At 40.7% G+C, this 17,590-nt stretch overlaps 1 protein-coding gene and 1 pseudogene across 5 annotated transcripts in view; one reads left to right on the forward strand and one right to left on the reverse strand.

Moving 5' to 3' along the window:
- The window catches only part of RERE (arginine-glutamic acid dipeptide repeats), a 398,807-nt gene that overhangs the window by 184,985 nt on the left and 196,232 nt on the right, over nt 1-17,590 (reverse strand). The window lies entirely within an intron of this gene.
- On the forward strand, nt 4,161-6,252 carry LOC114496150 (annotated as a pseudogene).

Genomic DNA, 17,590 nt, shown 5'->3' on the forward strand with positions numbered 1-17,590 from the left:
ACACTTCTCTTTCAGAAATATGTCAGTATCTTTCAAAATTCATCAAAAGTCCCTAAAAGGTACTGAAGCCAAACAAGTCCCCAGGCCACCTTTTTATAACCCCTTCTAAGGGCAGGTGCCCTGTCCCGTCTCTCTGAGTGGCCCTGCTTTGTTTTATGCAACTGTGGCCCAGAGCCTACAGCTGACTGTACCAAGTGGGACCACCTGACCCAAAAGACAGCCAGTACCTGAGCAACCAACAGCACCCGTGGCCCAGGATAAAAGGCAATCTGTGCCAAATCCCCTCAGCAACTGGCAATGGCAACTAAGTAACATCAGTTAAGTGGAGCTCCAGATATACAGATGTATGTCATAAGGTGGAGACAGGGCTTTTATTTATTTATTTATTTGTCTTTTCCTAAGAAAATCTTCCTAAACTAAAATCCAAGTCACCCCTCAAGTATAAACAGGGGCCGAGGGCTCCTCCTTCTCACAGAACCTCGCTAAGACCATCTTCTATGCTGACCACCAAAATGCACAACTGCGGAACGTGGCAAAAGAAACCACCACCCCAGATAAAAAAAAAAAAAAAACAATTACAATTTGCTAACTCACAAATATTTATTAACATTTTCATTCATTCATTTAGCAACTATTTATTAAACAGCCATGGAATAAGATGAGATGAGAAACAGTTTGTTTCTATTGGGGAAAGGAAAACAAGTAAACAAATAAATCAAAAGATGATTTCAGATGATGATCAGTGTTATAAAAACATGAAGACATTAAAACTGGGCAACAGCTTAGAAGATAAAGCAGGAAGGGAAATGAGGCCTTGGATAGAGTGTGGTCAGAACAACCTTCCAGAGTCGGTGACATCTGAGTTGAGACCTCAAGCATGCGGAGCCCGTCACTCAGAAATAGAGAATGAATCCATCAAATTAAGAAAGCGCTTACAAGCCACACTGAGCAGGACTAGGGACCAAGATTTCAGGAACGTTTAAAACAGTTTGTTCCCTCAAGAAGTTTAAAATGTATTCACGGAGCTAATTAACTCCTGCAACTGTACAGAACTGAAGCAGAAAGCCAGAGGAGCCCTGAGGACAGAGGGCGGAAATGTGACCGCTTTGCAGCCTCCAAGTCATTTCACTCCAAGGCCAACCCAGCCTATTTGGTATTCTGATTCTGACACTGTTGGGGAAAGCACATGAACCATGCCTCTAAGCTTTCCAAACTGAAATCTGAAATTTTTCTATTCTTAATTCTTTCACCCTTCGAAAGGCAGTCAAGAAGGCAATGCTCCAGGCAGTGGAGTAACACACAGTTAATCTGCTAACCTGGAAAATCTAGTCCTCAAACTGCATTTCCCCCCCTTAACTGTACGGTGACTTGACTCCTCACCCTGCAGCCTCCTTGACCATGCTGATACCAATGGCTGCTTCCCTCCCGCTGACCACATGCCTGGGCTTACCCAGAATCCTCGAGCAGTTTCTTTCTCTGGAAACAACTGAGGAACGGCTGAGTACAAAGAGTTGCCGAGCAATTCATCTCCAAACTACCCCAATTCAACTGGTGTCTGGGACAACGGAAACTTATTCAGCTATTCCGTATATTAGGAACTGAGCACAAGCTTCCTAAATGTGAGTTCACTAAAACGGAAAACGTTAGTGGGCCTCCTCCAACAGAGGCCTAAAGAGAGCACTGCAAGAGATTCCCGTGGTGCTGCCACCAGGGCCACCACGCCTTGTCCCCACTTCCACGGGGCAGCGGGGAAGTCAAGATCAAGCCATCTATGCTAGCAGGTAAGGCAAGTTTTCACTGTGAATAACTTGGTGGTGTGAGGAGACTTTTCTGGGATAAAAGGAGAGGAAAAGGTACATGTTCTTCACACAAAATGGTCAAGAGAAAGATGATGTGAAACCAAGCAAGTCCTGACAGCCCAGCAGCCACTGACCATGTCTGATCAAGGGAGATTTTCTCACTGACACCGAATGGCAAATGACCAGCAGCACTAACTTTGCACATTAAAAGGAAAAATAAAATGCCAATCACTACTGCCGATAAGAAGACACGCACAACCGTCTATTTTCAATGCAAAATTGTCTACCTAGGTCATTTAATGGACCCTCCCCATCACGCTCCCACATTCCAAATCCAGTCACCATGACTAAAAATTACTCATGTAATGAGAACTACAGAGGACAACCACCGGTCAGAGGTAACAGTTTCTCCAGCTAGGCCCCACTTCCCCCTCTCTTCCATTGCCCCATGTCTGTAAAAGCCAACCCCAAATTCGCCAGTCAATCAGGACGCCTCCTCCTGAACCTTAACTCACCAGACAGGGCAGGTTCCGGCGTCTGGGGCCCTCTCTGTGCTGCACGCCCCACGGCAGGCGCCCGGCTTTCTACCTACTGCGAAGACCTCTGCTCATACCCTGGCGCCTCCTGCAAACATCCGCACGTGCTGAGGGTAGGAATGCAGATTTTTTCTATCATTCTTTTTTTAATCCCTTCCTCTGAAGGTGCCTACTATCAAATGCTATGTAATAAAGTGGTTTAATATACATTGGCTTAACATACTAACAGGAAACAAAGACTTTTACAGCAGAAAAAATACTGCCATGCCAATGTGAAGCATTATATTCGTAGTGAAAATATTTTACATGATACTGCTCCTTGTGGATGAAACAGGACAATGAAATTGAGATTTGAAAATACAAAATTCAACTAAATCATAGGCCACTTCATTCTTATAAAATTGTCTTTTAAATTCTCCCTGCAATTTCCACCCTATGCACAACATACAAAAGAGGCTCCTGTCTATTTGGAACCATTTTAAAACGTATCTTTTAAAAGTCATCTTTGCAAGTTCTACTTCTACATCTGATCCTAGGTGAATCAAACTTAATCGTATTTGCATAAAGATAATGTAAGTGGGTTTAAGATAAGGTTTTATTTACAGTTGTAGCTAAATTCACAAATTTAGTTCTAAGTTATGAAAATAGAAATAAATTTAGTATCTGTTGAGAATGTTCTTTTCTACAAATGAGAACTATACAACCTCCATCAGATTTTATTCTGCTGTCGGCATTCCTAATGTGCTTCCCCATCTGAGACATGTGCTAGTCCCCTAATCCCCAGAACTGGCAGCGGCCCCTGGGGTCATTATCCTCAGGGACTGGGCTGAGTTTGTGGGCCAGACTCTGTGTTAAATGGTGATGACCAAAGCTTCATACATGTCCAACTGTGGCAGAGACTGCTGGTTGCCTAAGTCAACTTCCAATCTCCTTAAAGATGGGGCCTTTGTGTTACGGGAGCCCAGCCGAAATCAACTCCGGCCTCCCTTGAAGATTCACGCAAGCCCAGGCTGCTGGGCAGGACGACTAGCGGAGCTCTGGAAGGGGCCTACCTCAGCGCTCATCCGTGTGCCCTTCTCCAGCCACCTGGCTGCAGGGAAGAACCAGTTTCTCTCAATCCATTGCAGAGTAATACTTTTTACAAACACAATTAAAAAGCTATGGTAGTGCCAAGTGTCTATAAAGTTTCTAAACAATTACTCCTGTTTCTGTCCTTATCTCTGGTGGACTAGCGGCAAGCAGTTCAGTCCATGGGCCATGACCTGACAACACTGTCCTAGAGCGTGACTCTGCCAGCTGTAGCCGAAGTGGCCATCTGTGACCATGAGGAAACCTTGAGAATGGAAACCTGTACTCAGGACAGCAGAGCCAACAGTGGGAAATTAAGGCACCTGAGGATCAGGAGCCCTCTGCCAAACCTACATGGCACATCCTGGAAAACATCTTGTTTTCCACGAGAATACAGACTTTTTACCACTGTGATTGGGGTTTATTTTCATTATATACAGCCAATCTTAATAACTGATACTCCTATATCTTTAAAGCCCTGTAAAATTTTCAAAGTACTATATTACCTCTTTTTACTCTCACATGAAAATAACTCTGTGAAGTAAGCAAGACACACATCCTCAATTTGACATATATAGAAACTAATGTTCTAGAAAATTAAATAGCTTGCCTAAAGTAACACGGCTAGGAAGCTTGATAACAGAACTGAAAACAGAATCCAACTGGCTACTCTCTCCATAAGACAATCTACCTTCAGTGAAGTGCAGTTATCATAATCATGAGTAAAATAAAATAGAAATGATCAGTGGTGTACTCACAGCAAATTACATAAAGTGAGTATGCCACTGGGTAGAAAGATACAACAAAAAATGCCATGGTCAACTAGTGAAAACAAAATCAGATTCAATGGCTACAGTCAGAGGATATTGCATTTTTACAGTTGTAACAAAGCATCTGTGAAAAGGAGATGAAGAGGTAAAAATCACAGGTAATTTTATAATAATTTAGCCATCAATGTGGCAACTGAACTAAGGGCAAATAATACAAATCACATTAGTTTAGGTTGTGACATAAATCCTCAAATTTTAGTGTCAAATAAAATTTGAAACCCAATATTCTATCTGGATACAAACAAAAATTGTCAATAAGTAATGATGTTCCTTAAAAATAATTTGGGTGATAATGTCATGATGATGATAATAATAATATACTGTCTTTTAATATAAATAAGAATTCTGAGAACCACTGTCAATCAGATGAGCTCTGTGCTTTCTTCCAATGGTGCAAAAGTCTGGCACAGAGCCATCCCCATTCAGTGTGCACGAGGGCACACTGTCCGGGGTGCCCTCGTGCACAGAAGCGTTATCATTAAAAAGCCAATGGTCGAGTCTTCTCTCCCGCGCACAATGGCAACCCTTAAGGAAAAACCGATTGTACCAGTTGCAGAAGACGAGGCAGCAGTCCCAAACAATAAGGTCGCTATCGTGGGTGTCAGACAAGTTGGTACGGCACGTCCCATCAGCATTCTGGGAAAGTCCCTGGTTGATGAGCTAGCTCTTGTGGATGTTTTGGAAGATAAGCTCAAAGGAGAAATGATGGATTTGCAGCACGGAAGCTTATTTCTTCAGACACCTAAAATTGTGGCAGATAAAGATGACACTGTGGCTGCCAATTCTAAGTTTGTGGTGGTAACTGCAGGAATTTGCCAGCAAGAGGGAGAGAATCATCCCGACCTGTTGCAGAGTAATGTTAATGTCTTCGAATTCATTATTCCTCAGTCATCAAGCACAGCCTTGACTGCACCGTAATTATGGTTTCTAACCCGGTGGACATTCTCCCATATGATACCTGGAAGTGGATATAACCTGGATTCTGCTAGATCTCACTATCTTAGGGCTGAAAAACTTGGCACTCATCCCAGCAGCTGCCACACATGGATTTTGGGAGTACGTGGAGACTCAAGTGTGGCTGTGCGGTGTGGAGCGGAGTGAACACGGCAGGCATTTCTCTCCAGGAACTGAATCCAGAAAGAGGAATGGACAATGACAGTGAAGACTGGCAGAAAGTGCTTAAGACGGTGGTTGAAAGTGCCTATGAAGTCATTAAGCTAAAAGGATACACCAGCTGGGCTACTGGATTGTGTGGCTGATCTCACTGAATCTATGTTGAAAAATGGATCCAGGATTCATCCAGTGTCAACAATGGTGAAGGGAATTTACAACACTGAGAACAAAGTCTTCCTGAATCTTCCATGTGTCCTGAATGCTAAGGAATTAACCAGAAACTGAAGGATGATGAGGTTGTTCAACTCAAGAAAAACACAGATACCCTGTGGGACATCCAGAAGGACCTCAAAGACCTGCTGACTTTAGGCTTCCAGGCTACAGAAATGTAAAAACTACAGTGTGATTAGCCATGAGCCTTTAGCTACCACCCATGCACAGTTTGTCTTTATCTTCCTAAACATGGGGAGCTGGGCTCACAGAATCAAAGCCCACGCTTGGGTGGACGCCTGCAGCAGGAGCCCTTGAACAAGTAACATTAACTACTGTAGCGTGACAAACAAAAAGCTGATGGTTAGATCAGCCACTGCATCTGTGACTGTAGACTAATTTTTATTTGAGTAAATTTTCTTTGCCTGTGTGGGTATCAAATGTTTTATTTCATCAGCAACAAATGCTAAACTATTTCTCATATCAATACTTACCTATTAAATACTAAATTAACAGAAAAGCCATACTTTTCATTAAATGTATATTAAAAAGCTCTTCTGCTATCCTGAATATTTTGTTGCAATTTTTTTGATATTAGGAAAAAGCCATAAAAAATTAAGACATGAACTTTTATGTATTTTATTATGCACATTTAACTTTTCAAATTTTCTCTCCAGATATAAGCTAATTGCCAAAGAAAACCCCACATGTTCCACTGTTCCTGGTATCCAACATATTGTAAAAATCCTCAAGGATCATTAGTGAGAATGGGTTCTTGCAAAGAATGCCTATTTGTTAGCGTACTTTACACACACACACACGCACAAAATCGTATTTATAGATTATACAGGTATATCTCTTCTATAAATTTGGTAAGTTGTAAATGTGCAATATTCACCAGTTCAAACTAATATAGGAAAGGTAAAAGCAATTACTAACTGCAGACCACACTCAACCTTTACAGCATAAGGCCCTAATGAAGAAGAAAAAAGAGTTCTGAGTGACTCCTTCAGGGCAATAATCCTCCGAAGTTTATACTAGGTTTAGGGGTCGGCAAATGAGAGGCCTGGAGGCTACAGCCAGCCCACCACCTTCTCCTGCGAAGTTTTACTGGAACACAGCCACACTGTCACATGCTGTCTGTGGCTGGTCTGAATAGTAGCCAGAGAAGACAAAGCTGAAAGCATTTACTATCTGGCCCTTTACAAAAACACTTGTCACCCTGGGTACAAAAAGCACCTGTCAATAAGTACTGATGTCAGTAGTCAGACACCTGAGCAGTGGCTCAAAATAAGACAGCACTCCTCTGGAAACACGCAGGAACGAGCCTTTGTCTCAGGAGCTGCCTGGTGTGCGTGGACGTGCAGTTTTCCTTCACGAGACAGTAAGACTGCCCAGAAACAGACTGGCCCGAGCACAAAACATCTCCAGCCAGGATGCCAGAGACGAACTAGCCCATGACAGGGATCTAGCGACCTGCACTGATACTTCATCTCCCGTACACAGAAAACCCCAATTTGAATAAGAAGACAAATTTCTCTAATGAGTTAACTTCAGAGATGTATGACCTGGTGTGGATCTTTGGCAACAATGCTGACTGCTGACACAGGGCATGTGACAGTGCTCAAGTGCCAGCACTCCCAAAACAACCTGAGGAGAATGTCAAAACCATTACTAAACATAACAGATGCCCATGGCATGTATTAGATGAAAGGTAAAGTTAACTGTGTTTCACCTCTCATTGCTTCCATGATTAGTTAAAATAGCAAGTGCTTAACCATTTATTTTGTACTGATGCTAATTTTTTAACAGACATTTGAATTTTCAAAGACATTCATGTTGCTTCTTGTTAAATGGCATCTCTAAAATAATAACCCAAACAGTAAGTCCATGGAGAGAAGAAATATAAAACTATAAAAGTGGGCAAGAATGAAAATGAGCACATTAAAATTGCATCTCTAGAAGAAGCAGGTGTGAAGGGAGGCAGCCTGCAATGCCACTGCTGCCCGGGGCTGTCACAGAACAGGAACCACCTCTGCAGCACAGACTTTCTCGGTCGGACTGAAAGCAGTGTTACACAGTGAAGTGCACACACTGGAGCCCTGATGTGATCAGGACAATCAAGTCTGTAAAGCAAGGAAGTTTCACTGTCATTTCGTAAGTAAACTTTTCACTGAGTTTTTTTTAATGATCAGTCCTGTCAACAGTTTTCCAGTTCATCTTCTAGGAGACCCATTCCTCTGCTCAACTCACAGCCTGCTACTCAGCAATCACTGAGGTCAATTACATTTCCTCAAAAGCCAGGAGGAAGGTGTCATTTCATCCAAACAGGAAATAAGGCCAAAAGATGTCTAGGTCTCAGCCCTTCTGCCTTCCTCCCCCAAAATATAAAAGGGCAACATGCCTCCTTTCAGATAGAGCAGCATGCTCAGAAGAATTTCAACCACACTGAAAGCACCTTAATAAAACACACTGAAAACTTAGATTGTGTTCTCCAGATTACTGTGATAGGACACCACACGTGTCCTGAAGATCTTGCTGGCATCGGACCGACCTGCTGTAATGCCTCTGCCCTCTCTCTCCCGGGCAGATCAACACCTTATCCATTCAACCAAAGGGACAGGGCAAGAAGTAGGAGCTGTGAACCTGGTTGAGGAAACGGGATACAAATGACACACAGCACACCACAAAAAGCAGCCCCCAAAACATCAGGCTGGGCAGAAAGACAGCACAGAAGAGAAAATAGTGAACTGAGGAAGACCAGGCTGCCCACGGCTAGTGACAGGTGGGACTCTAAGGGCATTCCCAGCACCCCAGCTTCTACAAAATCATGGAGCTGGGAGTGAAGCGGGCTGCCATGTTGAGAAACAGCAGGTCTCTACAGAGATCTGTCCACACTAGGACGCAACCTGAGGCTCACTCCTCCCGGGTGAGCTCTCCAGCACCGGAGCCTGTCCCCAGCGGCTGTGCACCCGCTCAGCTGCACTCTCCACACACCGGCCCCTTCCAAGGCTCTGTAGTCAGCCACATAGTTTTCAAAGGCCTTGCTCTCTTTCCATCCTTTCTTCATTAGTCTCCCTGCCTTCTCAACCCTGTCCCCTCCCTTCTAGCAGGAAGGCAAAAACGTGATTTTACACCGCCTCACATCATGGTTCCACTACAGGGACAAATCCCCCTTAACCAGACTTTAACAAGCTGACCATGCTCTTCGTGAGGCTGAATCAGGTCTTTCAACAGTACTGACTCTCCCCAAAGAATGTATCACACCATGAATTTTAAAACACTGAGGCAGTCTTAACTCTCCTCAGACTTTAGAAGAGTAGAAGGCTTCAAACTTCACCCAGAAGATTCCAATTGTGCCAGTACAATGGACAAGCCCAGCGACATTTCCTGGTGACAATGCCTCCTGCATAACTTCTCGCAGCCTGGTGGATGGAGGCAAAGCACTACCCACAAAGGTTCTTCCTTCTCTGCACTCCCAACCTTTGCATCATAGTGGGACCAGTTCCACTAACAGCACTAAAACAGCACAATGCTAGTTTCTTTTCTCTGCCACCAAAGCTCATAAAAATGGGGTTGCTTTCTTTTGCAAATTGGTTGCCTAAAATCACACCAGCCATCTAACAGATTAAATCCCTGCCCCCATTAAAAACTACAAAAAAAAAAGTCAACTTACATGATTTTCTTCATATGGGAAGAATACAAAACAGCATATATCAATCAATGTGTCAGGTTGACATAATATGCCAACTGCATTTGATGTTTGCTAACAGTATCAATAAAATAATCTGTTAACCACCCATCCACAACTACAAAGAGAGAGAGAGAGAAATCAAGGTTAAAACAAAGGTGTATATGTACCCAACACTGTTTAATAACTCCAAAGGATACAAAGCCATTTAGGAATAAGTAAACCATAAATGTATTCAAGAGCATTATAAAATGGAAAGGAATTATCCAAAGGGCTCTTCCACCAGCCAACTGAATTAATTTTAACACAAAATGCCTTGCAAACATCCCTATGAGACAAATCACCAGCTGGGGCAAATCCCAGATAATGAAACATTGCAAGAATGGCTCTTTTTAATAATTTAGCCCATCAAGGAGTGAATATTGATTCTTGTTTTCAGCAGAAGGAAAGTGTTATCTTCAGCCTTATAGCTCAGTGACATCAAGGAACTTAATCACAGTGCCTTTCTTGCCATGCAATCCTTAACCTGTCACCTTGGTTTTTTGTCATTCTTCAGCCCATGTCTAGAAAACCCCTGGCTCATGGATGAGTCTTCCCTACTTAACCCACAGTAACCATAGCAGCATTTCAAGTTCTACAGATAAACATATCAGTCAATTATCACTCGCCAGCTGCTTTTCTGTTAAATAATTTTCACAATGCATCAGATATCTTTCTACATTCTCATCTTGTTTGTTAACAAATCTGCTCAATATCTTAAGAGCAGATTGATATTCAATCATAATGTAAGTGTGCCAATCTATGGACATCTGTGGACATTTCTAATGCATCCAAGAAGAAATTACTAACAAAAGGGAAAACCAATGGAAAGCATTAAGTATCAAACACCATTTCCCCATTCTGACATTAAGGTCATAAAGTTCCTAAACTCTCAGGAAAAATGAACTAAGTATTAAATTTAGTGGTAATACTAATTTCTCCATATTCTTGCATCTTTATATACCATAAAAATACCCAAATTTTTTACTGAAACCAAGACAATGATTTCTGATTCAAATACAAATCAAACTGCTCTCATCCCTGACAGAATGTCCTACACTCGAGTTCCACTACCCTAACATTCCATCACATCACTCAGCTTTCTTTCTGCTGTGGACACTGACATCCACCTTTTACGGAGTGTGTGGAGGGGTAGTGGGAGTCAGGGCAGACATCCCTGCTGCTAATTTGCCCTTCAATGTAATTCTAAAAGCAGGGGTATCGAACTCATTTTCACCCGGTTCCACATCAGCCTTGTGGTTGCCTTCAAAGGGCTGAATGTAATTTTGGGACTGCATAAATGTAACTGCTCCTTAACAAGTAAGCAAGAGCTCCGTGCTGGGCCAGATAAAACAAGGTGGAGAGCTGGATTTGACCCACGGGCCTTGTGTTTGCCACCTGTGTTCTAAAGCATGCCTCCAAGATCCTTTGAATCAAAGTACCCTAATCCAGAGAGCTGCAGGTCCAAGGTCAGCACACAAATCTTTTACTGGACACCAAAGACATCTGTAGCTACTTTTTTAGGTCCTTCTGCTCTTCCATCCAAACTATAATTGTTACAAGGCCCCACCAAGGGCAGGGCAGCAACACACTCCATTCGGTTAAGGCATCAGAAAGAATCATCACTGTCAAAAGGCTGTAACCATGGGCAGCAGCCTCACAACATGTTCCTCTGTGTGGGGATGAACTATTTTTCTGTGGTAAGAGCACATCAAGCTCCCTTCTAATAAAGATGCGAAAGGCCACAAACCAGTGTTACGGACCCAACATTAAGTAAATGCAAACAAAATCATAAAGTAGCCTCATGCTGTGTTAGCTGATGTGCACATGTGTACAGGGTGTATGCTGTATGAGTTTCACAAGCCCATGAGAATTCTAACAAGTTAGTAAAAAAATTTAACTTGAGCTATATATTGATATGTACTTGATGTAACCTTAGCCAGGAATGTTCTCCTGGTCCCATACCACTCTCACTTTCACGGGAAGTAGAAGGCAGGGTAGATAAACACACACTAGTCGCTTCCTTATAAAAAAATAAACAGACATGCATACTAGGTTTTTCTGCCTAGTATTGGTCAATCTTTCTTCTGACTGTATCGAATACAATACTTCCTCTGTTGATGGTCCAACTCAGTCTCCTTTTTAAAAAATCCTTCATTACCTGATTGAAATAAAAAAGTGGGTTTTCCCCCGTCTTGTAAATGAATCAAACTATTAACTCAATGCTTAAGGAGCAGCCGGTCAGAGTAAGGCACTGTTTTAGTTGCTGCAAACAAGAGGTGGAGGAAATGCTGCTCCTTCATTCACTCTGACCAAAAGGATTCTACAGACATACAGTGGCCATGGTGTGATGTCACCGACACCGGCTGCTTGTCGCTCCCTGAAAAGGAGCAAGAGATGGGAAGTTGGGAGATGAAGAGGATTAATTTTTATTTTCATTTCAATTTGTATCTTACATTTTATATTATACTCATCTTCTGCATTATTTATTTTATAATTTCATTAACAGAGTTTAGAGCTACATGATTTTGACTCTGAAAAATTTTACATACAATCAAATAACTAAGTACTACTATCATAATTGTCACAAGCTAGTAACTAAATAAGATAAATGCAACATGCTACATGTGTGCCAAGCAAGGGCAAAGTCAAATCATGGGAAAATACATTTAATACAGGTGTCTCCGTGATAATAAAAATAAAAGCGATAGAAAATCGAGGATCACAAGGAACCCAGTAGTCTTAAAATGCCACGTATGCATGTCCAGTCCTAATAATCTGGGCCATAAGCAATCAGTCACAAATTTATGTCAAAAGTGACTATTTCATTTCAGCAAAACATCATCCATACTCATTCTATTAAATGAATGTTGAGCCCTGGCCAGTGCGGCCCAGTTGGTTGGAGCATTGTCCTGAACCTGAAAGGTTGCAGGTTCAATTCCTGGTCATGCCATATACCCAGGTTGTGGGTGGGATTCCCAACCCAAGCAGGAGATAACCAGTCAATGCTTCTCTCTCACACTGACGTTTCTCTCTCTCCCTACCTCTCTCTCTAAAAGCAATTAAAAAATGTCCTAGAGTGAGGATGATGATAATAATAATAATAATAATAATAATGTTGCTAGTTAGAATTTTATTGGTTTTGTAGTTTGGTCTAAATTAATTTATAAATGCTCCCTTAAAACTGTAGTAAGGATATACACAAGCAGATTATACCTAATCTGTGTGTTGGAGAAGGTGGGAAATTAAGTAAAATGGGAAACCACAGAAATCACTTTTTTAGGTACATAAGACACTCGGGTTTAAGAAACATAAGAGGTCCTGGAGCTGTACCAGAAGTTCTACATCCTGCAAGCAAAGGACACGACTAACCTGTACTGGTAACCGTCCCCGGGGTGGAAGCCAAGACCTCCATTCACTGACACCAGCCCATCAGAATCTCCTGGGGAGTTCTTGGACACCAGAACAACTAAAATAATATTCTGGTTTTACAAGTGAGGAAACTGAGGTGCAGAGGAGATTTAAGTAATTTGATCATTAGCAAATGTTGCTAATGTGAATCAAAGCAATATCAAAATTTCAACAGTAAAAATGTGTTTTTTAAAACCATATCCACGATCTATTTCTTCTAAGCAGCTTTTCTCTCTCCTGGAGTCTAAAAATAGAACAGAACACCCCAACAGATTTTTCCTTTCTAAAAAAAAAGTCTGAAAATTCATAAAGTCCTTGCACTGCTACAATAAACAAACAAAACTGAAGACTCAAAAGTTCTCTTCCATCCCCCACCTACCCCTCTCTCTTTTTCTTTCTTTCTCTCCTTCCTTCCTGCCTGCCTTCCCCTCTCTCCCTACCCCTCCCACATTTTACTCAAAAATCCCAAATCTGAATTACTGATAGGTGAATGATGATCTATTTTTCAAAGATAGCAATTCAGTTATAGTACAAAAAAGAAAACGTTTTTAAACAGGGTGACATTCTGCAACTGCCACAGAGATTCAGGCAAAAATAATCAATAGGTGCTAATAGTTATGTGAAAACTTGGTGAAGAACAGGATATTTACATGGTCTCGAAGTTTCTCCCTACAAATTACTTATTAATTACAATGGGAAACTTAGTAAGTCATCTAAGTGATACAAGTTAACATCGCCAAAAATGTTACGAACTGATCCCATATGTCCTCTAATGTAAGGCACTTAGGACACAATGCCATTAATACAATAGTCCTGCCTAAAATGCAGAGTCTAAATCTAATAACTAGGAAACAATGAATTACAAACATCTGGACTGTATACTTTAAAGCCACGCCAATGGGATGGAAAATTTAAAAAGGTGAAGGGACTACTCTAGGTTAAAGGAGACTAAAGAGGCATGCTAAGTGTGATGCTGAACTGGACAGAAGGTCAAAACAACAAACTGCTATAGAAGACACTGTGGGGAAATATGGCAAAATGTGTTTATAGATTAGATTATAACATTGTATCACACTGTTAAGATTCCTGATTTTGGTTAACTATCGTATTTTGCAGTGTATAATGCACACTCACATTTTTGGCCCAAACTTTCAGAGGGAAAAAAATCTTTTAATTTTTTAATTCAATTGTTTATTTATTTATATTTAGATACCTGTTCTTTGTATTATAAACAAGTTTTAGCACTTATTTTTAACATATTATGGTATAAGAAATTTTACGTAACAATTATAAAACACAAGAACAGATACAAGGTATTTCAGGTACTACCCATGTATAATGTGCATCCTTATTTTTCCCTAAAAATTTTAGGCAAAAAAGTATGCATTATATATGGCAAAATACAGTATGTGGGGGCTATATCAATGAATGTCCTTGTTCTAGGAAATACACACAAGTATTTAGGAAGTAAACAGTCAAGATGCCTGCATATCACTCTGCATCACAGCAAGGGAAGACAGAGCCCCCACACTGACCCACATAAATAGAGTCAGCTGATTTTAGACAAAGGAGCAAAGGCAACACAGTGGAGAATGGATAGTTTCTAAACAAATGAGGCTAAATAATTGGACATCAACATGATTAAAAAATCCAATAGACTTTATGCCCTTTACCAAAATTATTTCAAAATGGATCACAGACCTAAATGCAAAACAAAAGACTATGAAGTTCCTAGAAGACAACATAAGAAAACCTAGATAACCATGGTTATGGTGGTGCCTTTTTAGATTCAACACCAAAGGCACACAATCCATGAAAGAAAGAATTGGTAAGCTGGATTTCATCAAAATTCAAAACATCCATTCTGAAAAAGACGCTGTCAAGAAAAGGACAAGCCACAGGTTGGGAGAGAATATTTGCAAATAATAAATCTGATAAAAAGACTGTCATCCAAAATATATATGAACTCTTTACACTCAACAATAAGAAAATAAACAACCCAATTAAAAAATAAACCCAAGATCTTAACAGACATCTCACAAAGAAGATAAACAGATAGCAAATAAACATATGAAAACATACTCCACATCAATTCATTAGGGAAATGCAAGTTAAAACAACACTGAAATAGCATTAGGCACGCCTACCAGAATGGCCAAAATCCAAAGCACTGACACCAAATGTTGGCAAGAATGTGGAACACCAGAAATTCCTTATTCATTGCTGGTAGGGATGCAAACTAATACAGCTATTTTGGAAAAACGGTTGGGTTGTTTCTTTAAAAACTAAACATATTCTTACCATACAATCTAGCAGCCTCACTCCATGGTCTTACCAAAAGGAGTTGAAAACTTAATGCCACACAAAAACTGGCACACAAATGATATAGCGGCTTTATTCATAACTGCTAAAATTGGGAAGATGCCCATCAGTAGGTAAAAGGATAAACTGTGGTACACTCAAACAATGGAATATTATTCAGTGTGAAAAATAAGCTATTAAAAGCCATGAAAAGACATAAAGAAAATTAAGTGCATATTACTAAGTGAAAGAAAGCAATCTGAAAAAGCTACGCATTTTATGTAACTCCAACTCTATGATATTCCGGAAAAGGCACAACTATGGAGAAGCAAAACAATACTTGGTTTCCAGGGCCTAGGGAGAAGGGAGGGATGACTAGGTGGAGTACAGAGGATCTGAGGTCAGTGAAAACACTATTTATGGAACTACAGTAGCAGTCGAATCTACTACAGTCGTAGATTCTTGACTTTAGAAAGTTGCCCAAACCCATAGAATGTACAACACAAAGAGTGAACGCTAAGGTTCACTCTGGATGATAATGATGTTCAATGTAGGGTCATTAATTATTACATATAATACCACTGTAGTGAGGGATATTAAAAATGAGGGAGGCTATTCGTGTAGGGGTAGGGAGGCATGTGGGGAATCTCTGTACCTTCCACTCAGTTTTGCTGTGAACCTAAAACTGCTCTAAAAAAATAAAGTCTATTTTAAAAACGAAAAGGAAATGACAAGTACCTGACATTCAATCTAACTGTAAAACATAAGACCAAAGATAAAAACAGAAAATAACAACTTCTAGGCATGAGATATCATAATTTCTATAGACTCTGAAAAGGACTGATTTACCTTAGGTATATTACGCAAACTTCACTCCAGTCCCTAAGAAAAATCTGGTACTCTGTTGATGGCCTTAGTATTAGTCATAAGATACATCGCCACCAAAAGAAAGTACTATGATATCCTAAAATGTGAGGTAAAACTAAAAACAAAGCTAAATAAAACTACAAGCTCTACTTCCATGGAACGGAATGCCATGCAATGTCTTTAGCAATTTATATTAGTAAAGCTAATTCTGGGGAACTTGTAAAGCCTGGGAACCCCACATTCTTGCTTAGATATTTTTCGAACAGTATTGAACAGCCCCCAAAATACGAGGCTGAAAGGCCTAACAGCGCCTGTGACTAACAACAGGGGGTGCACTATGCCTAAAAAAATGGGAGTCCAATGAAACCTAGAGGTAATCATTGCATACGACACAGACCTATGATTACAAAAAGAATGCTTAAATAGTAGGCAGTTTTATAAAATCATAAGGTTATTCAAAGCTATGTTCAGAAAATGTGGCTTGATGCTCCTTTTGTTAAAAAATAAAAGTAGCAGATGAGTACGATGGGAAGACAGCCTTAAGGACAAACTAGCTAACAATCCGCTTTTATGAGAGAGTAGGGTATGAAAATAACTGTTCCAAGTGAAAGGAATTAATCAGGGAGCAGTATCATATTGGGTGTTTTAAGAATTTTTTAAACTTGCTACATTAAAATCCACCAGTTATTAGTCAACTTTCATTTAAGGGAGTTGATTAATCTCAGCCTTTGTATTGGCAATTTTTCTCAAAATTCAGTCATTCTAACACCTTTAACTACAATCAAAGGTAAAAGGCAATGGTTATTCTTGGCACACGTCATGTCAACTGGCGAAGCCACAGTAAATACTGAAAAGGCAGGCTATCCTCAGCAGTTCCTGCAGACCTAAACAAGCGGGCAGTTGAGAGTTCTTTATAAGCAGCAAATAGGTAGGAATATAACCACTTTATTACTTTTAAAACAGCATTTTATAATAAATGTTCACTTTGAATTATTAAATGGTACTGAAGTCCCAAGTATGAGAAGTACCAGTGTTAGAAACAATACTTTAAAATGATAACTGTCTTACATAAGCAAAAAATAATCGTTCTAACACTGGCTTAAACTAGATATGAAGAGAAGGATCCCTAGCTAAAAGCTAAGACGCAAATGGTGAGTCGCATGGGCTTACTTGAAGGACGTCCCTTGCGGGTGGAGGAAAGTCAGCAGGAGCAGGGAAACAGCACTAACCAGAGACCCAGGAGGCCTGGCTCCTGGCCTAAGCAGCTCCTGGTGAACCACGGCGTGTGGGGAAAGCCGCTGGGCCCTAGCTTCCCTCTCTGTGTTAATGGGCAGGTTTATCTGCATGGGGAATGGATTTATTCCCAAGGAAATGCAAAACCGAATTTCTTACATGTACCAAAGTTTTACGGGAAACAAATACATACATACTAACAAACAAAATCGACCACAGGAATTATTTTTCAAATGTGTATACAGTTAACCCTCGAAGAATACGGGTTTGAACTGCACCAGTTCACTCAGACAATAACTACCATGTAGCTACAGTAACTACAATAGCTACTGTACTGTTTGGTATCTGTATCCGGGAGTCAGCAGATGTGGGGGGCCAACTGACTGTACCCATTTATCTAGTGCCACTTGTTATAGGGGATTTGAGCACCCTCGGATTTTGGTATCTGCAAGGGGTCCTGGAGCCAATCCCCCATTGATACCAAGGCACTTA

The sequence above is a fragment of the Phyllostomus discolor genome, chromosome 5, assembly GCF_004126475.2.
Source record: "Phyllostomus discolor isolate MPI-MPIP mPhyDis1 chromosome 5, mPhyDis1.pri.v3, whole genome shotgun sequence".
In the NCBI taxonomy this organism is placed as follows: Eukaryota; Metazoa; Chordata; class Mammalia; order Chiroptera; family Phyllostomidae; genus Phyllostomus; species Phyllostomus discolor.